The sequence below is a fragment of the Sinocyclocheilus anshuiensis genome, unplaced genomic scaffold (assembly GCF_001515605.1).
Source record: "Sinocyclocheilus anshuiensis isolate Anshui unplaced genomic scaffold, SAMN03320099.WGS_v1.1 scaffold1079, whole genome shotgun sequence".
Lineage (NCBI taxonomy): Eukaryota > Metazoa > Chordata > Actinopteri > Cypriniformes > Cyprinidae > Sinocyclocheilus > Sinocyclocheilus anshuiensis.
This window is the reverse complement of record NW_015548207.1, coordinates 3,140,957-3,153,997: the sequence shown is the minus strand read 5'-3', so window position 1 is coordinate 3,153,997 and position 13,041 is coordinate 3,140,957. Positions and strand designations below refer to the sequence as shown.

Genomic DNA, 13,041 nt, shown 5'->3' with positions numbered 1-13,041 from the left:
CTGTTAATATTTAGATATTATGTAGGCCTATCAATCAAGTTATATATTAGTATCAAATTATTACAAATGTATATATTATACAATATATACATATATATATATATATACAGTATATATATATATATATATTTATTTATTTATTTATTTTCATATAGTTATTAGGCATGGGCGATAAAACGGTATCGATATTTATCTACCGTAAACGAAATTATATTTAATTTATATGAGTTAATTTAGACGTAATGCACGTTTTTTTATAGACAGTTATTTCCTTGCATTGACAATTTAAATGTGCTGCATTATTTTGCTCATTGCACCCTCCTGTGGCCTCGGGAGACAAGCCAAAAGTTTCCTTAAGACCTATTTAATCTGCATATAAAACATTAGAAATTAGATATTTGTTTAATTTTTATTGTGTGTTTGACTGTTAAAGCAAAAAAAAATAGTTGTTTGTCTCAGTAAATTGGGTTAATTTAAAAATACAGTGGTTAAATTAAAAAAAAAATTTCTATTGCTCTTTGTTTTAAAAAAGGTTATAAAAAATGTCAATAATTATATCGTTGATACATTTTTTAGCTATATCGCCCAGCCCTAATAGTTATGCATGTTAAACATGTTATACATTTTTACACATTGTGTCATATCTTATGCATTTATTGTAATCTGTTTCATCCAACATTTTTGGCCACTGCATCAAATCTTGTGCTTTTTAATGCCCCATTAGTATGTTTTTAATTTAAAAGCAGTCAAACTTTTATAAGCGAGCTTAGATATACCGTGTTCGCTTCTGTTGCACTTAGTGAAGCTGTTTTTGAATGCAAGAATGTGTTTTATGTAAATTCACCCTAAGAGAGTCCAGCAATCAGGTTCAGGGCTTCCAGTTAAGAGCCGTTTTTCACAAGTTCAGGGCTTCAGAAGTATGTCATTTGCATCTCTGGTTTTCCAATCAGAGCGTACAACCGTATGCATGTTCAGAAGTGGAGAGTTGATGAAAAAGGAAAAGAAAGGATAAAACAAAAAGCAGCAGTGGTAATGCTATCCATTACAGTGCTATAATTATGGTAAGCGAGGCAGAACTGAATCAATATGGCAATTCATCAATTGCATTTCCAAACTATTTCGGTCTGGCTTATGTCATGCCACTGCTGATGGCGTCCTTCACTGGTGCAATATCTCGGACCGCACGTCAAGGTTCCTCTCGTCCTAATCCACTTTCCCGAGACGTCCATTATTCCACGGCGCTCTGCTGTAAAGTTAATCATGCTTTCGTTAATTGATCCGCCGTCGCTGCTGGAATTGCCGTGGGTGAGTGATTCCTTGAGCATCTTAACAGAACAACAGGCATTATAAATGAGACTCAGGCCTCCAGGTCTGGGCAGAGGTCCACACACACACATGCATACACCACTGCAGCACATCCGCCGCCTGCATTGCTGTAAAACAGCCTGTAATATGAAACGTTATATAGCTCGTGTTGTGAATTCGGTGTTATTGCAGACAAGCAAACATTTACTGTCCAGTGGTGCCTTGTAATGTGAACTGTGGAAAAATTCCTCCTTTATGCAAACCACTTTTCATCTGCTGTCTGCACAAGTCTTCAAAAGATGCTTTTTGGCACCAGACAGTAGTTAGGCTTCATTTTTGGGGGTTATCAAGAAATTATAATATTGTAGAGAAGTTTATTTTATTGTTTTATTTCTTATGACTTGTGAAAAAGTAAACATCTTTAATGTAATATTTAAAAATAATTAACGACAGATGTCATCCAAGAAATATGTTTTTAATGTTTTTTTTTAAAGAAGTCCCTTATGCACACCAAGGTTGCATTTATTAGTTCAAAAATAAAGTAAAAACAGTAAAATTGTGAAATTTTATTACAATTAAAAATAACTGTTTTCTATTTGAATGTATTTTAAAATATAATTTATTCCTGTGATGCAAAGCTGAAGTTTCAGCATCATTCATTACTCCAGTCTTCAGTGTCACATGATCCTTCATCATTTATTATTATTATTATTATTATCCATGTTAAAATGATCTGTGCTGCATCATTTTTTTGGAAACCATTTGTTTTATGACTAGGAAGTTAAAAAGATCAGCATTTATTTGAAATATATATTTTATATTATAATAAATCTTTTGTAACATTATATATGTCTTTAATGTCACTTTTAGTATTTAGTATAATTTTTTTATTTTTGTGTTTGGATTTTAAATTAATATTAAATATATCTTATTGCAGATGATTATTATTATTATTAGATATTATTATTTTTTTGTGTAATGCAAGAATTGTCTTAATGACAAAATTGTAAATCTTACACACAATTCAAAAATTAATTATTTTTCACATTTTTAGACATCTTTTTGAGAACATACACTTCCTACATGCGTGCAAATTACATTTCACAAAATTGTGCTTAGTTTGTACGTATTGTATTGTGTTGCAATATGATATTTTGACCTTGTATTCAATCGGTTTTATTGCTGGTGGAACCGCAGAACGCAACATTAGGCATCGCCTCTCAGTTTGTATCTTATTTATCTAAGTTTTTCCCATTTCATATTTTGTTTGCCATAAAAAAATGTCGAATTATGGATTTGGCCACCGTGGTTGCTAAATCCTGAGTAGCCTATTGTTCGGCAAAGTGTGGCATGGGGGGATGGCAGGCGCTCAAATAAAGAGAGGGCACTTTTAAAATGGTTGCCAGAGCTTTTAAGATGGCTGCCAGCATGTGAAGTATTAAGTGGAGTGAGGGTGTATTAGAGATAAATGGTAACATCTGCAACTCTGCGTTATTAATGAATCTCCCAAAAGTAATGGTTATACGCGCCTGCGTGTGTGGGATCGGACTTTTGTCTTTTTTTCCCTCCTTTTTTTCAAATCAGGATGTTGGTGAACTTGGCAGTAAACTTCTTGGCAACGGCGTTTTCTGTGTCATCCAACAATAGGAGCAGCTAACGTGATTCTCTCAGTATTGCTGTGCCTGGCAGGACGATTTAGCAGCTATGGTTGGGATAAGCTTGTGTGGCGGAGGGAAAAAAAAAGGACGATGAAGAGCACCAACGGGATGCTTTTAAATGGGGATTTTGGCACGTTTTCCCGGCCTTTTGTTTACAATTGCATTTTTAATTATTAGAACTATTGTGTTTGAATAGTCTGAAGTACAATTGCGGCAAACAGATTATGAGTTTCTCACCTGACAGGCCCGATTGTTTCATTTTGTGTTCCTGTCTTAAAATGGTGGCACACTGATCGGCACAAAATGGAGGCGGAGGGGAGGAGCGACGGTGTGGGAGCAGAGCGTGATGGCATTATATTTCCACACGTAGGGTGAAAATGAAATTCAACATCCTACGTGAAATTGTCAGTTCTCGTATGCCTGTGTGTCTTGAAGGGAGTTGGACGCTGTTGCGGTTTCTTGTCCATCAGCCACAATTGAGACAGCACACGATGGTTTTGTTTGTAGACGGCAGCGCATATCTGTTTTTCACGCCCCCTCCCTGTTCTTCTACCCAATTCACTGTTAGTTTAAGGGCCTGGAAGGGTTGAAATGACAACCTAGAGCTTTGGCTGGCATCTCCATGAACGCCTCGGGTGTACGCCAGGGACTTGGACCGAGTCGCCGTTCACAACTGAGCATTTGTCCAAAGGCTTTTCCTTCCCCAGCCTCTCGAAGCGATCGCTTTTGAATTCTAATTCACAATTGTGCGGCATAAATAAAAATGACTCTGCTTCGCACGTCTAGACAATATAGAGCTCGTGTCAGGGCTTTGAACAGAGTGCCTTGTTTGTGGGCTGTGGGGAGATTGTTTATGCAACACTTACTGTATGTGAAATATGGACACGGGTGATTTACGTGAAATTTAGAGAGTGCACAAGAACATTGTAGCACCCAAAGTATCGACCGGCTACATTTTGAAATTAGTTTTTATCATTTTCATTCATCGGGTGAATGAAATCAAATCAATATTAAATGAAAAATCAATAAGGATTGTATTTCTTGAAAAATTACATTATTTGACTTTATTTTATGTAGGCTGGCTGTTAGTCCTTTTAACCTCACTATAGACCAGCAAGAAATATATGATGAATATAACAAAACAAATTATACTGTTAATTGCAATAGTTATTATATAATGCAATATAATTAATATAATGCAATATAATTTTTATTATATATATATATATAATTTTTTTATTTTTTATGAAAGCATTAATTCTTAATCCAGCATGACTCCTGTTTTTTATTTTTATTTCCTCAAATGTTTTGATGTATTTTTTTTTTCGTTTTGATGTGTGGACTTGTGGGTGGTCACTTTTTCTAGCGGCCAGGCTTCTGGGGGGGGGGTTTCTCAGTGAGAAGCGGCTGAAGAGAAGTGTGTTGCAGGGGAAGTTGCGGGCAGGGTAGTGCATCCCTGGCGGTGTATGCTTCAGCCTTGGCATGTGTCTTCCAGTTCGTTCCAAACTCGGGCTACGGCCAGCCACTCTCTAAGGAAGAGAGCGAGGAGAGGAAGACAACGAAAGCAGAGGGAGTGAAAAAGTTGGCTGCCAAATTGAATCACCCCATCTTTTTTTTTCTGCAAACGTCCTACTGCCAAGATCATGGAGACTTTCTATTTTCACTCATTCTGAGAGAGAAGGGAAGAGGGGGGTTTGAGACGAGGCTTCTCTGCCCACAGCGTTATAGTTGGTATCAGTGGCCAGCCAAGCACACCCTCCTGTGCCATGAATGGTGTAAATGTCGCCTGCCACTTATTGATCCTCTGTGGATTTACTTAGGGTCATGTTTATGGGTTGACAGTTTGTGGCCCAATAAACACGAATATCTGTGCTGAAACAACTGAGGAACCCATTTTGTGGATTTTAGTCCATGTCTGGTAGATTTCAAGCCATCCCTATGCTGGTCCTGAAACAATTAAAGATCTAACTTTGGACCAAAGTATTGATGACTCATCTTGCACTATGCAAATTCTGTCCAATCAGAATCTTCCTAAAATAAGAATAACTTCTCATTCTAAATTATGTATACAACCTGCCTTTAATTAGCAATAGGAAGTAGCAAAGCATTGTTTGTCATTGCATTTCTTCTTAGTACAAGCTGTCAAGAGTTTGTGTCGAAAAACATTTCGATTTGGCCCCCCTCAGCTTCCTATTGAAGTACATCGAAAAGGTTCCCCCATTTCATGGTATCATTCATTTCTATATTAAAGTTTGCATTTTGTGACTTTGAAAACCTGTTTGTGTAACTCCTTTGTATAAGGAGTATTGTATGTCAAAAAAAGTCTCATCTTTCACCTCACTGTCAGCATGACGACTGTAGCAAGCATTGACACCTCTGTGTCAGTTGGAGACGGACTACCTGGCTACAGGTGGTGGTTGTTGTGGAGACAGGTGTGTCGGCGATCCTGACAGCAATGAACACCCACCATGTATGTCGCACGTCTGCAGCTGGAGCCTCTCAGCTGGGCTCTTGGAGAGCGATGAATTACAGCGCGCATGTACATACACACAAAAGGAGAGTCTCATGGTACTCACTGAGATTAGATCTCTGGCAAATGACAATCAAACTGACAACACTTTTTTTTCCAATTCAGTACCGCGTCCTCAGACACCACTCTGCTTCGGCAGGAAATCAGGCCCGACAGAGGTCAAACCGCAAGCATTCTTCTCTCCTTAGAGCACACAGGCTCAGAGTCAGGAATAACAATGCCAATACTACCTATTGTGTTGTTCTCCTGGACCCCAGGGGCCACATGGAGAGCCCGGTTCTTTTTTTTCAGACTATATTTGTCGAAAGATCCCCGCTGTCAGAACAAGGACAAATTCCTCTACCTGTGCCATCATGTGCGTTCAACTAGGGCAAGCAAGAGGCGCTCTAAAGACAAAGACAGGATGTGTCATGAGCTTGCGGATGTAGGCATCGCAACAATATGGCTTTTTGTTTGGTGTAGCGTATGCTACTTTTGGCCTGGCTGTTTCGAAAGGTCTCATTTTTACCTAATCACTTCATTCTGATATTTTAAATTCAATCTCACTGTCGAAGTCTAATGTATTTTGGTTTGGTTTTTGTTCTTATCTTGTTTGGTGTTGCGGATATTCCCCTCTCCTCGTACTCCCTTTGAGGAATCCGTGCTCACACAGACACTTGACCCACTCGCGATCTTTCTATTTCTCCGCATCAGGGCTACAGGAGGTCGCGGTACACATTAGATCCCTGACAGCTTCGACTTCTCTCTCACAGCCTGGCTATTTAGAGAGGGAGAGAGGGAAAGAGAACTGCAGAGAGTAAATTGAAAGTGGCCCCAGGGCTGTATATTTCACTATATCCCAGGGGAATTCTGGGATTCTGATTCTCTCTCGTTCTCCCTTCCTGGGAAAAGGCCAAGAACTTTTTCTCCTCCTCCTCATCCTCCTCCTCTGCTTGCCTTTCCTGCCTTTTCCTAGAAACTGTAGTTCATATCAGGGGAGTCGAGAAACACAGCGCTCAGGAAGAAAAAAAGGGTTTGCCTACAGGCCAGGGGGATACATCTTTTCCCATCGAGGAGCTGCTAGCATTGAGGATGGTCCACTTTTTCCTTCTCTCCCTCTGGAACATTACGACCAGCCAGGGAGGATGGAGAGACTAAGGTTATGTTCCAGTGCCCTGCGTAGTGTAGAAAGTATACATGTTCGGTCCAAAGGGCACTGCAGCATAGAGAACAGGTGGACATTGAAATATTACAGGAAGTGAAGAGGAAAATTTACCCACTAGTCATTGCGTACCAACTCGATACTACACAAAGTTTGGCTAAAATAAATGCAGAGAAAAAAGTTGCATATAATTCATCTCAAGTTTGGTTTCTGCAGTTTTTTTGCAGTGTTGGGGAAAGTTACTTTTTAAAGTAATGCATTACAATATTGTGTTGCTCCATGAAAAAGTAATTGTGCTTTTTCTGGAAAGTAATGCATTATGTTACTTTTGTGTTACTTTTTGCCACCTGAGCTGGGCTTGCTTATTGATTTAAAAAAAAAAAAGTTATATTTTTGGCAACTGTAAAGGCCCTTTCACACCAAAAGTGAAATTAATAAGACTCAGCCTGAAGGAAGTTCCTCTGCACTGAACACAGGGACAGGAGAGCTGTCAGTGAATAAATGGGAAAACAAGGTAACTTACGTTACTTATTTGAAAAAGTATCTTAGATATTTTTTTTTTTGTAAATTTAAAAGAAATGCTTTACTTCACTACTTACTTGAAAAAAGTAATCTGATTACGTAACTTACGTTACTTGTAATGCGTTATCTCCAATACTGGTTTTTCGAAGGCGTATTATATAAATTAACAATCATTCTTCTTTTGTTAGCTTAGCAACATGCTAAAGTTTAGATAAAGATGACTTAACAAGATATAAATTAACTAAAAAATTTGTCATTACAAACTTCACAACAGTCTTTTATCACTAAATTGAGTACCATTTTACTTGTGCATGCTGTGTATTTTCATGCTTGTTAGAGTACTGCATTGTTAGCTTAGCAACATGTTAAAGTTTGGCTAAACTATAATAACAATTTGTTTAACTATTTAACTCTAATAACAATAAAAGAATTGTGCGTAATTAATTTCAAATGTTTTCTATAGTTTTTCACAAGTATAAAGTTTATGACAGATACAATTTAATTGATCTTCTTTACTAAATGTAGGACAATTTTCTTCTGTCTCTGCATTTTTATGTTTGGTACAGTTCTGCATTGTTAGCTTAGCAACATGCTAAAATTTGGCCAAAATAACTGCAGTGAAATCACGCTGACATAATTCATCTGACGTTTGTTTGTTTTTTCGCGGTTGTTTGCAAGTATGAAACATACAATGCTACCTGATATAAATTAACCAAATCATTTATGTTCAAATTCAGTCATTTATCGCAAAATTTAGGACCATTTTACGCAGAATTTATGCTTGTTAAAGCATCACATTTTTAGCTTAGCATCATGCTAACAGCACACTTGCACGTTTGAATACCCATGAACTTTTCAAATCGGCCACTTACTGTACAGGGTTACATTTCAGTTAGGATTTTGCATATGTAGACAGAAAGACAGGTTTTGAACCATGCTGTTGACTATTCTGTGTTAGCTTTTCTTTACTCCACCCTCCATCTTGCATTAGCTAATAATGATATCTTGTTCCCAGTGCCCCCGCCAGTCCAGGGAGAACAAGGATTCGAATAAGTCAGGAATGTCCCTGCTTTTGTGTCTTGGTAACGGTAGCTTGGCAATCCAGACAGCTTGTCTTACACCGCTAGCACAAGAGCTGATTTACAAGTTCAAGTAAGGAAACATGGCATTCCTTTACCATGCTAGCACTTACTGATAGCTTTCTCTTATAGTCTGGTTTGGCTTTATATTTGCAGGGGGGAATAACTCAAGTCACACTGACTAAAGAATAATTGAGACTCGGGAAGTTTTATTGCTTTTTGCCGGATTGCAATAGTTGGTTTACTGTACCACAATGATCCCATAATGTCATCGCTGGGAGACCGCAGAGTGGATTCTGCTCATTTTTACACACCCTGCTCTGGTGTACAAGCTCGACTGAAGCCCATCAAAGCTACTAGGGCTACCTACCTTGGTCCCTGTCCTTAAAAGTGCATTCTTTATTACTCAAAAGTTACAGAAGAATGAAAGAAAACACACCAGTATTACTATTCAAAATCCAGACAGGATCAGTAAACGGCCTGTAACACTATCCTCTCCCGTCTCGCTTCCTGGTCCTCTGAAAACAGCAGTGTAAACAAGCGACGCTCCACGAGAGAAGAAAAACAGCACAAGCCTCCGCAACAGGCTGATCTATAGAAGACAAGCAGAAGGGTCCTGTCTAAACACTGCCTCTTATTAAATACGGTGTGACGTAAAAGCACAGGGGGAAAGGTCAGGGTTACTCAAACACTGAACACGGGCAGCGGCCTGACGGAAACAAACGTCTTTCTCCACTTCCCCGTGCAGAAGAATGACAGTGTGTGTGCAAATGTACACTAACATTCAAACGTTTAGGGTCAGTAAGATTTTTTGAAGACGTCAATACTTATATTAATCACGGGTGCATTAAATTAATCAAAAATGACAGTAAAGACATTTATAATGTTACAAATAAATTCTGTTTTTGAACGTTCTACTCATTAAAGGGTTAGTTCACCCAAAAATTCGTTCATCTTCCGAACACAAATTAAGATATTTTTGATGGAATCTGAGAGCTGTCTGACCCTGCATAGACAGCAACGCAACTGAAATGTTCCCAAGTCCAGAAACGTAGCAAGGAGATCGGTAAAATAATCCATGTGACATCAGTGGTTAATCCGCAATTATACGAAGCTACGAGAATACTTTTTTTGTGCAAAAGGAAAAAAAAAAAAGACTTTATTCAACAATTCGTCTCCTCCGCATCACCCTGGTGCCATTTTGGAGAATATCTGCTGGTCGTAAACAGCGTATGCTGTTCTGTGTCAGCTGCGTCACATGTATACGCTGTTTCCGTTCAGATCAAATCACAACAACGTATAAACAGATTTGCCGTGACGTTTTGGGTGAACTAACCCTTTAAAGAATCCAGAAAGAAAGGTATCATAGATTCCACAAATATATGAAGCAGCACAACTATTTTCAACATTTATAAGAAATGTTTCTAAAGCAGCAAATCACATTTTAAAATGATTTCTGAAGGATCATTTGACACTGAAGACTGAAGTAATGATGCTGAAAATTCAGCTTTGCCTTCATAGGAATAAATCACATTTTAAAATATATTCAAATAGAAAACAGTTATTTTAAATTGTAATAAAGTTTAACAATATTACTGTTTTTACTGTATTTTATATATATATATTAATAAATGCAGCTTTAGTCTTTTGGCACGTTTTAATATTTTCCCTTTATTTTAGTCCATTGTGCTTTAAATGGCTTTCAAATTCAAGTGAAACTGTAAATAACATTTTAGAAGGCAAAAATTAACAAAATGAAAAAGTCAAACATTTAACCAAAATAAAAATTGTATTAACATTTGTACAGTTTTTTAAAAAGCTTTAAATTATTTGATTTTTTTTTTTACTATTGCATATTCCACTTGATTTACTCTTTCTGTCTTGCCTTTCTTCCCTTTTTTCTCACGTCGCTCACAATTTCAGGTTTCATCAACATGCTTCCCATGTGTGACTCATTGCAGTTCCCAGAAATTATTTCATTTTTTTTTCTCCCCCAAGTCATTTTTATGTAATGTGCATCATGGCCCAAATATGCTGCTCTCCAAAAAAAAAACATATTTGTGTTGCTGTAGCGATCATTCTAAAACACGTTCCTTCCGAGTTCCTCGGCTAGTCCGGATAGTCTCAAGTGCGACCACGCAGGAATCCGGCACCCACCATCTCATAATGTCTGTGGTGGCCCAAAAGAAAGAAAAAAAAATCTGGGGGATGATACTTGTGGAAACAATGCTCCAATCCCTGGAGCTTCACCTTCCATTGATACTCCAGAAAGGCCCGTTTGTATTTCTAAATTAAGTTTCTTCCTCCTTTTATGGGCCTTCGTGTTCCTGAGCCCACTGTGTAAAGGGCCTTTTGAAAGCGGGGTTTTAACACACAATTGGATTACAGCAAAGCACTTGGTGAGAAAGCAGCGGGTTGGGACGAGCGGACCTGCAAGAAGTACAGATGGTTTAGCGCATGCATAATGAAACAGACCAGGGGGTGTGTGTGTGAGTGTATGCACTCGCCCCCCTAAAGCCCTCGGCCTGGCCTGGGAGAGGAAGGAGGCAGTCGGAGTCGGAGGCAGGCCAGGGGGTATAATGCTCCTACCCAACCTGCCTGCCGCCGCAAGCCGGTCCTAATGGTCTAATTAGGGAATCACCTCGCCGACAAATTCAGCCACGTTCCTTTTGGTGAAGCAACCTGAGCCCGTCTCAATTATCCCAGGCTTGTTATCGGACACTAAATAATGTTGTTTTACCTCGGCATCCCTTTTTGATTGTTCCATAATGAATTCCATTTTCGAATCAAGGCGGAATAACACGTTGACTGAGTCACTCCAGGTTGCTTTTCTTCTCCCACACCCGAGCGGCGTTCCCATCTTTTGGATGGTTCGGCGGCCCATAGAGTGGCTTGTTATGCTCTTGTATAGAGGATTTAGGCCTGGTGAATGGGCCTGTTTGTGCACGGCATTTAGTTGTTTGTTGTTTAGTGTCTTTTTTTGTTGTTTATTTCGGGCGGGAGGGTTTTTTTTATTTCCCCCCTCGCTCTCCGAGGGCCCTCAACAGGGGGTAAATGCAGATGTGACACACAGAGTCTGGGTCTCACGCCTCATTTGCATATTTAATTAGCAATGGGCACTGTGTGAGAGAGCACTTAGTCCGCGGAGGGCAACTGGGAGAGTGTGTGAAAGTCCCTGCACACACGCACCCACCCGGCACCCGGTTTCCCAGCCCCTTTCGTTGCGCTTTCACATATCTCTGGGCTGTTGCTGGGGTGGGGGATGTTGCTGTGTTTTTTTTTCCGCTGTTTCGGCCCACTCTTCAGATTGCCTTTGTTTTAAACTGTTGATGCAGACGGTAATGCTGAGCTGAATGCAAACAAGGCCCTAAATTGTTTACTTTGTCTAGGAGCAGATGAAGGGGCTGGCCAAACTTTATTTATTTATTTATTTTTATTTTTTTTGTGGTGGTGGGGGTCTGGGTTTAGCTTTTTTCTTCTCTTATCAAAAGTTGCTTTCTGCGATTTATCGTAAACTGAGATTTTAATAATTTTGTATGCTAATCATAGCACAGTTTAGCCTATTAGTTACATTTGTGTTCCAAAGTGTTGGTTTAACTAGAGATGCACCGGCCAATAATCGGTATCGGCTGATAAAAGCGATTTATTTCATTATCGGCCATCGGCGGATTGTTCAAAATCAGCCGTTGATCATGGCCGATTATATTCCATATATTATTATATTCTATATAATATTACATATCCGATCTATATTCTTCAAGCCAGGGTTGCCAGATCCGCAGTTTTTCTCTACACCAAACATTTGTAGCGCGCCTCCCATCCGATAATCGCAAAGAGCTTTGTGCTTTCTTACTTCTGAAAAGAAACAAAGTCTCAGCTTTCAAATCCTGTACATTCTATCACGAAATTCAAACAATGAATGCCATTTTGATGCTTTTAAATGTGACGTGACAGATCGCTGTAGCACCTTTATCTTCTTTTATCAAAAATTACCTTTCTGTGAATTATCTTTAACCGAAATTTGAAGCATTTTGTAAACAAATTTTTTGCACAGTTTAGACTTTAAGTTTTTGTTCCAAAGTGATATTTTTAACGTGTATTCTGCCAACAAATGAATGTGTAAAAAGTCATGAATCAGATTCCGATCCCAAATTCGCCAGCCATTTTTCTTTGTGCTTGCTAGCATGATATAGGTAATATTTGTCCCAGCACACCTATTTTATCGGTGGGAAATGAATACTCACCCCAGCCCCTAAATCATCTTAAAGGGTGTTTCTATGCCATTTTTGGCTGTCGTAGAAGAGTTAAAGGGACCCGGGTGAATCTTTGCGAAAGTTCCCTTAATGTCACGGCACGAATCATTGCTATCGCAGCTAATGGCACCGTTAAAGAGCACTTCTTGGGAGAAATCGGAGCCCATCAAATTTATAGGGCCTTTTTTATGCAGTACACCCAAATCTGAAGGCTTTCTCTCTCTCTCTAGATTTATTTCCATAAGTGCCTCGGCTGCAAATAGCACACTCAGTGTGAATTCACAGCCCAGACCCCACTGTTGGTCTGACCTACCGAGCCGCGTGCCAAAAGGACATTGGCTAGAGTACAGTCAGACCTTCTATTCCGATAACTTCCCTTTGCATCTGAATGCTCTTACAGTTAGGTCTGTCAATTGAGTTCACATAATTCACTTTAACTTTATTTTGTAAATTGTATTTATTTATATTTTATTGTAATTCTATATCTTAACATATATTATTAAATGTAATTTACCATGTTGTTCTTATATATATATATATATATATATATATA

General features: G+C 38.7%; 1 protein-coding gene across 1 annotated transcript in view; it reads left to right on the top strand.

Annotated features, from left to right (window-relative positions):
• Window positions 1–13,041, top strand: part of LOC107653654 (nuclear factor 1 A-type-like) — a 164,800-nt gene that overhangs the window by 100,601 nt on the left and 51,158 nt on the right. The gene's annotated exons all lie outside the window — the stretch shown is intronic.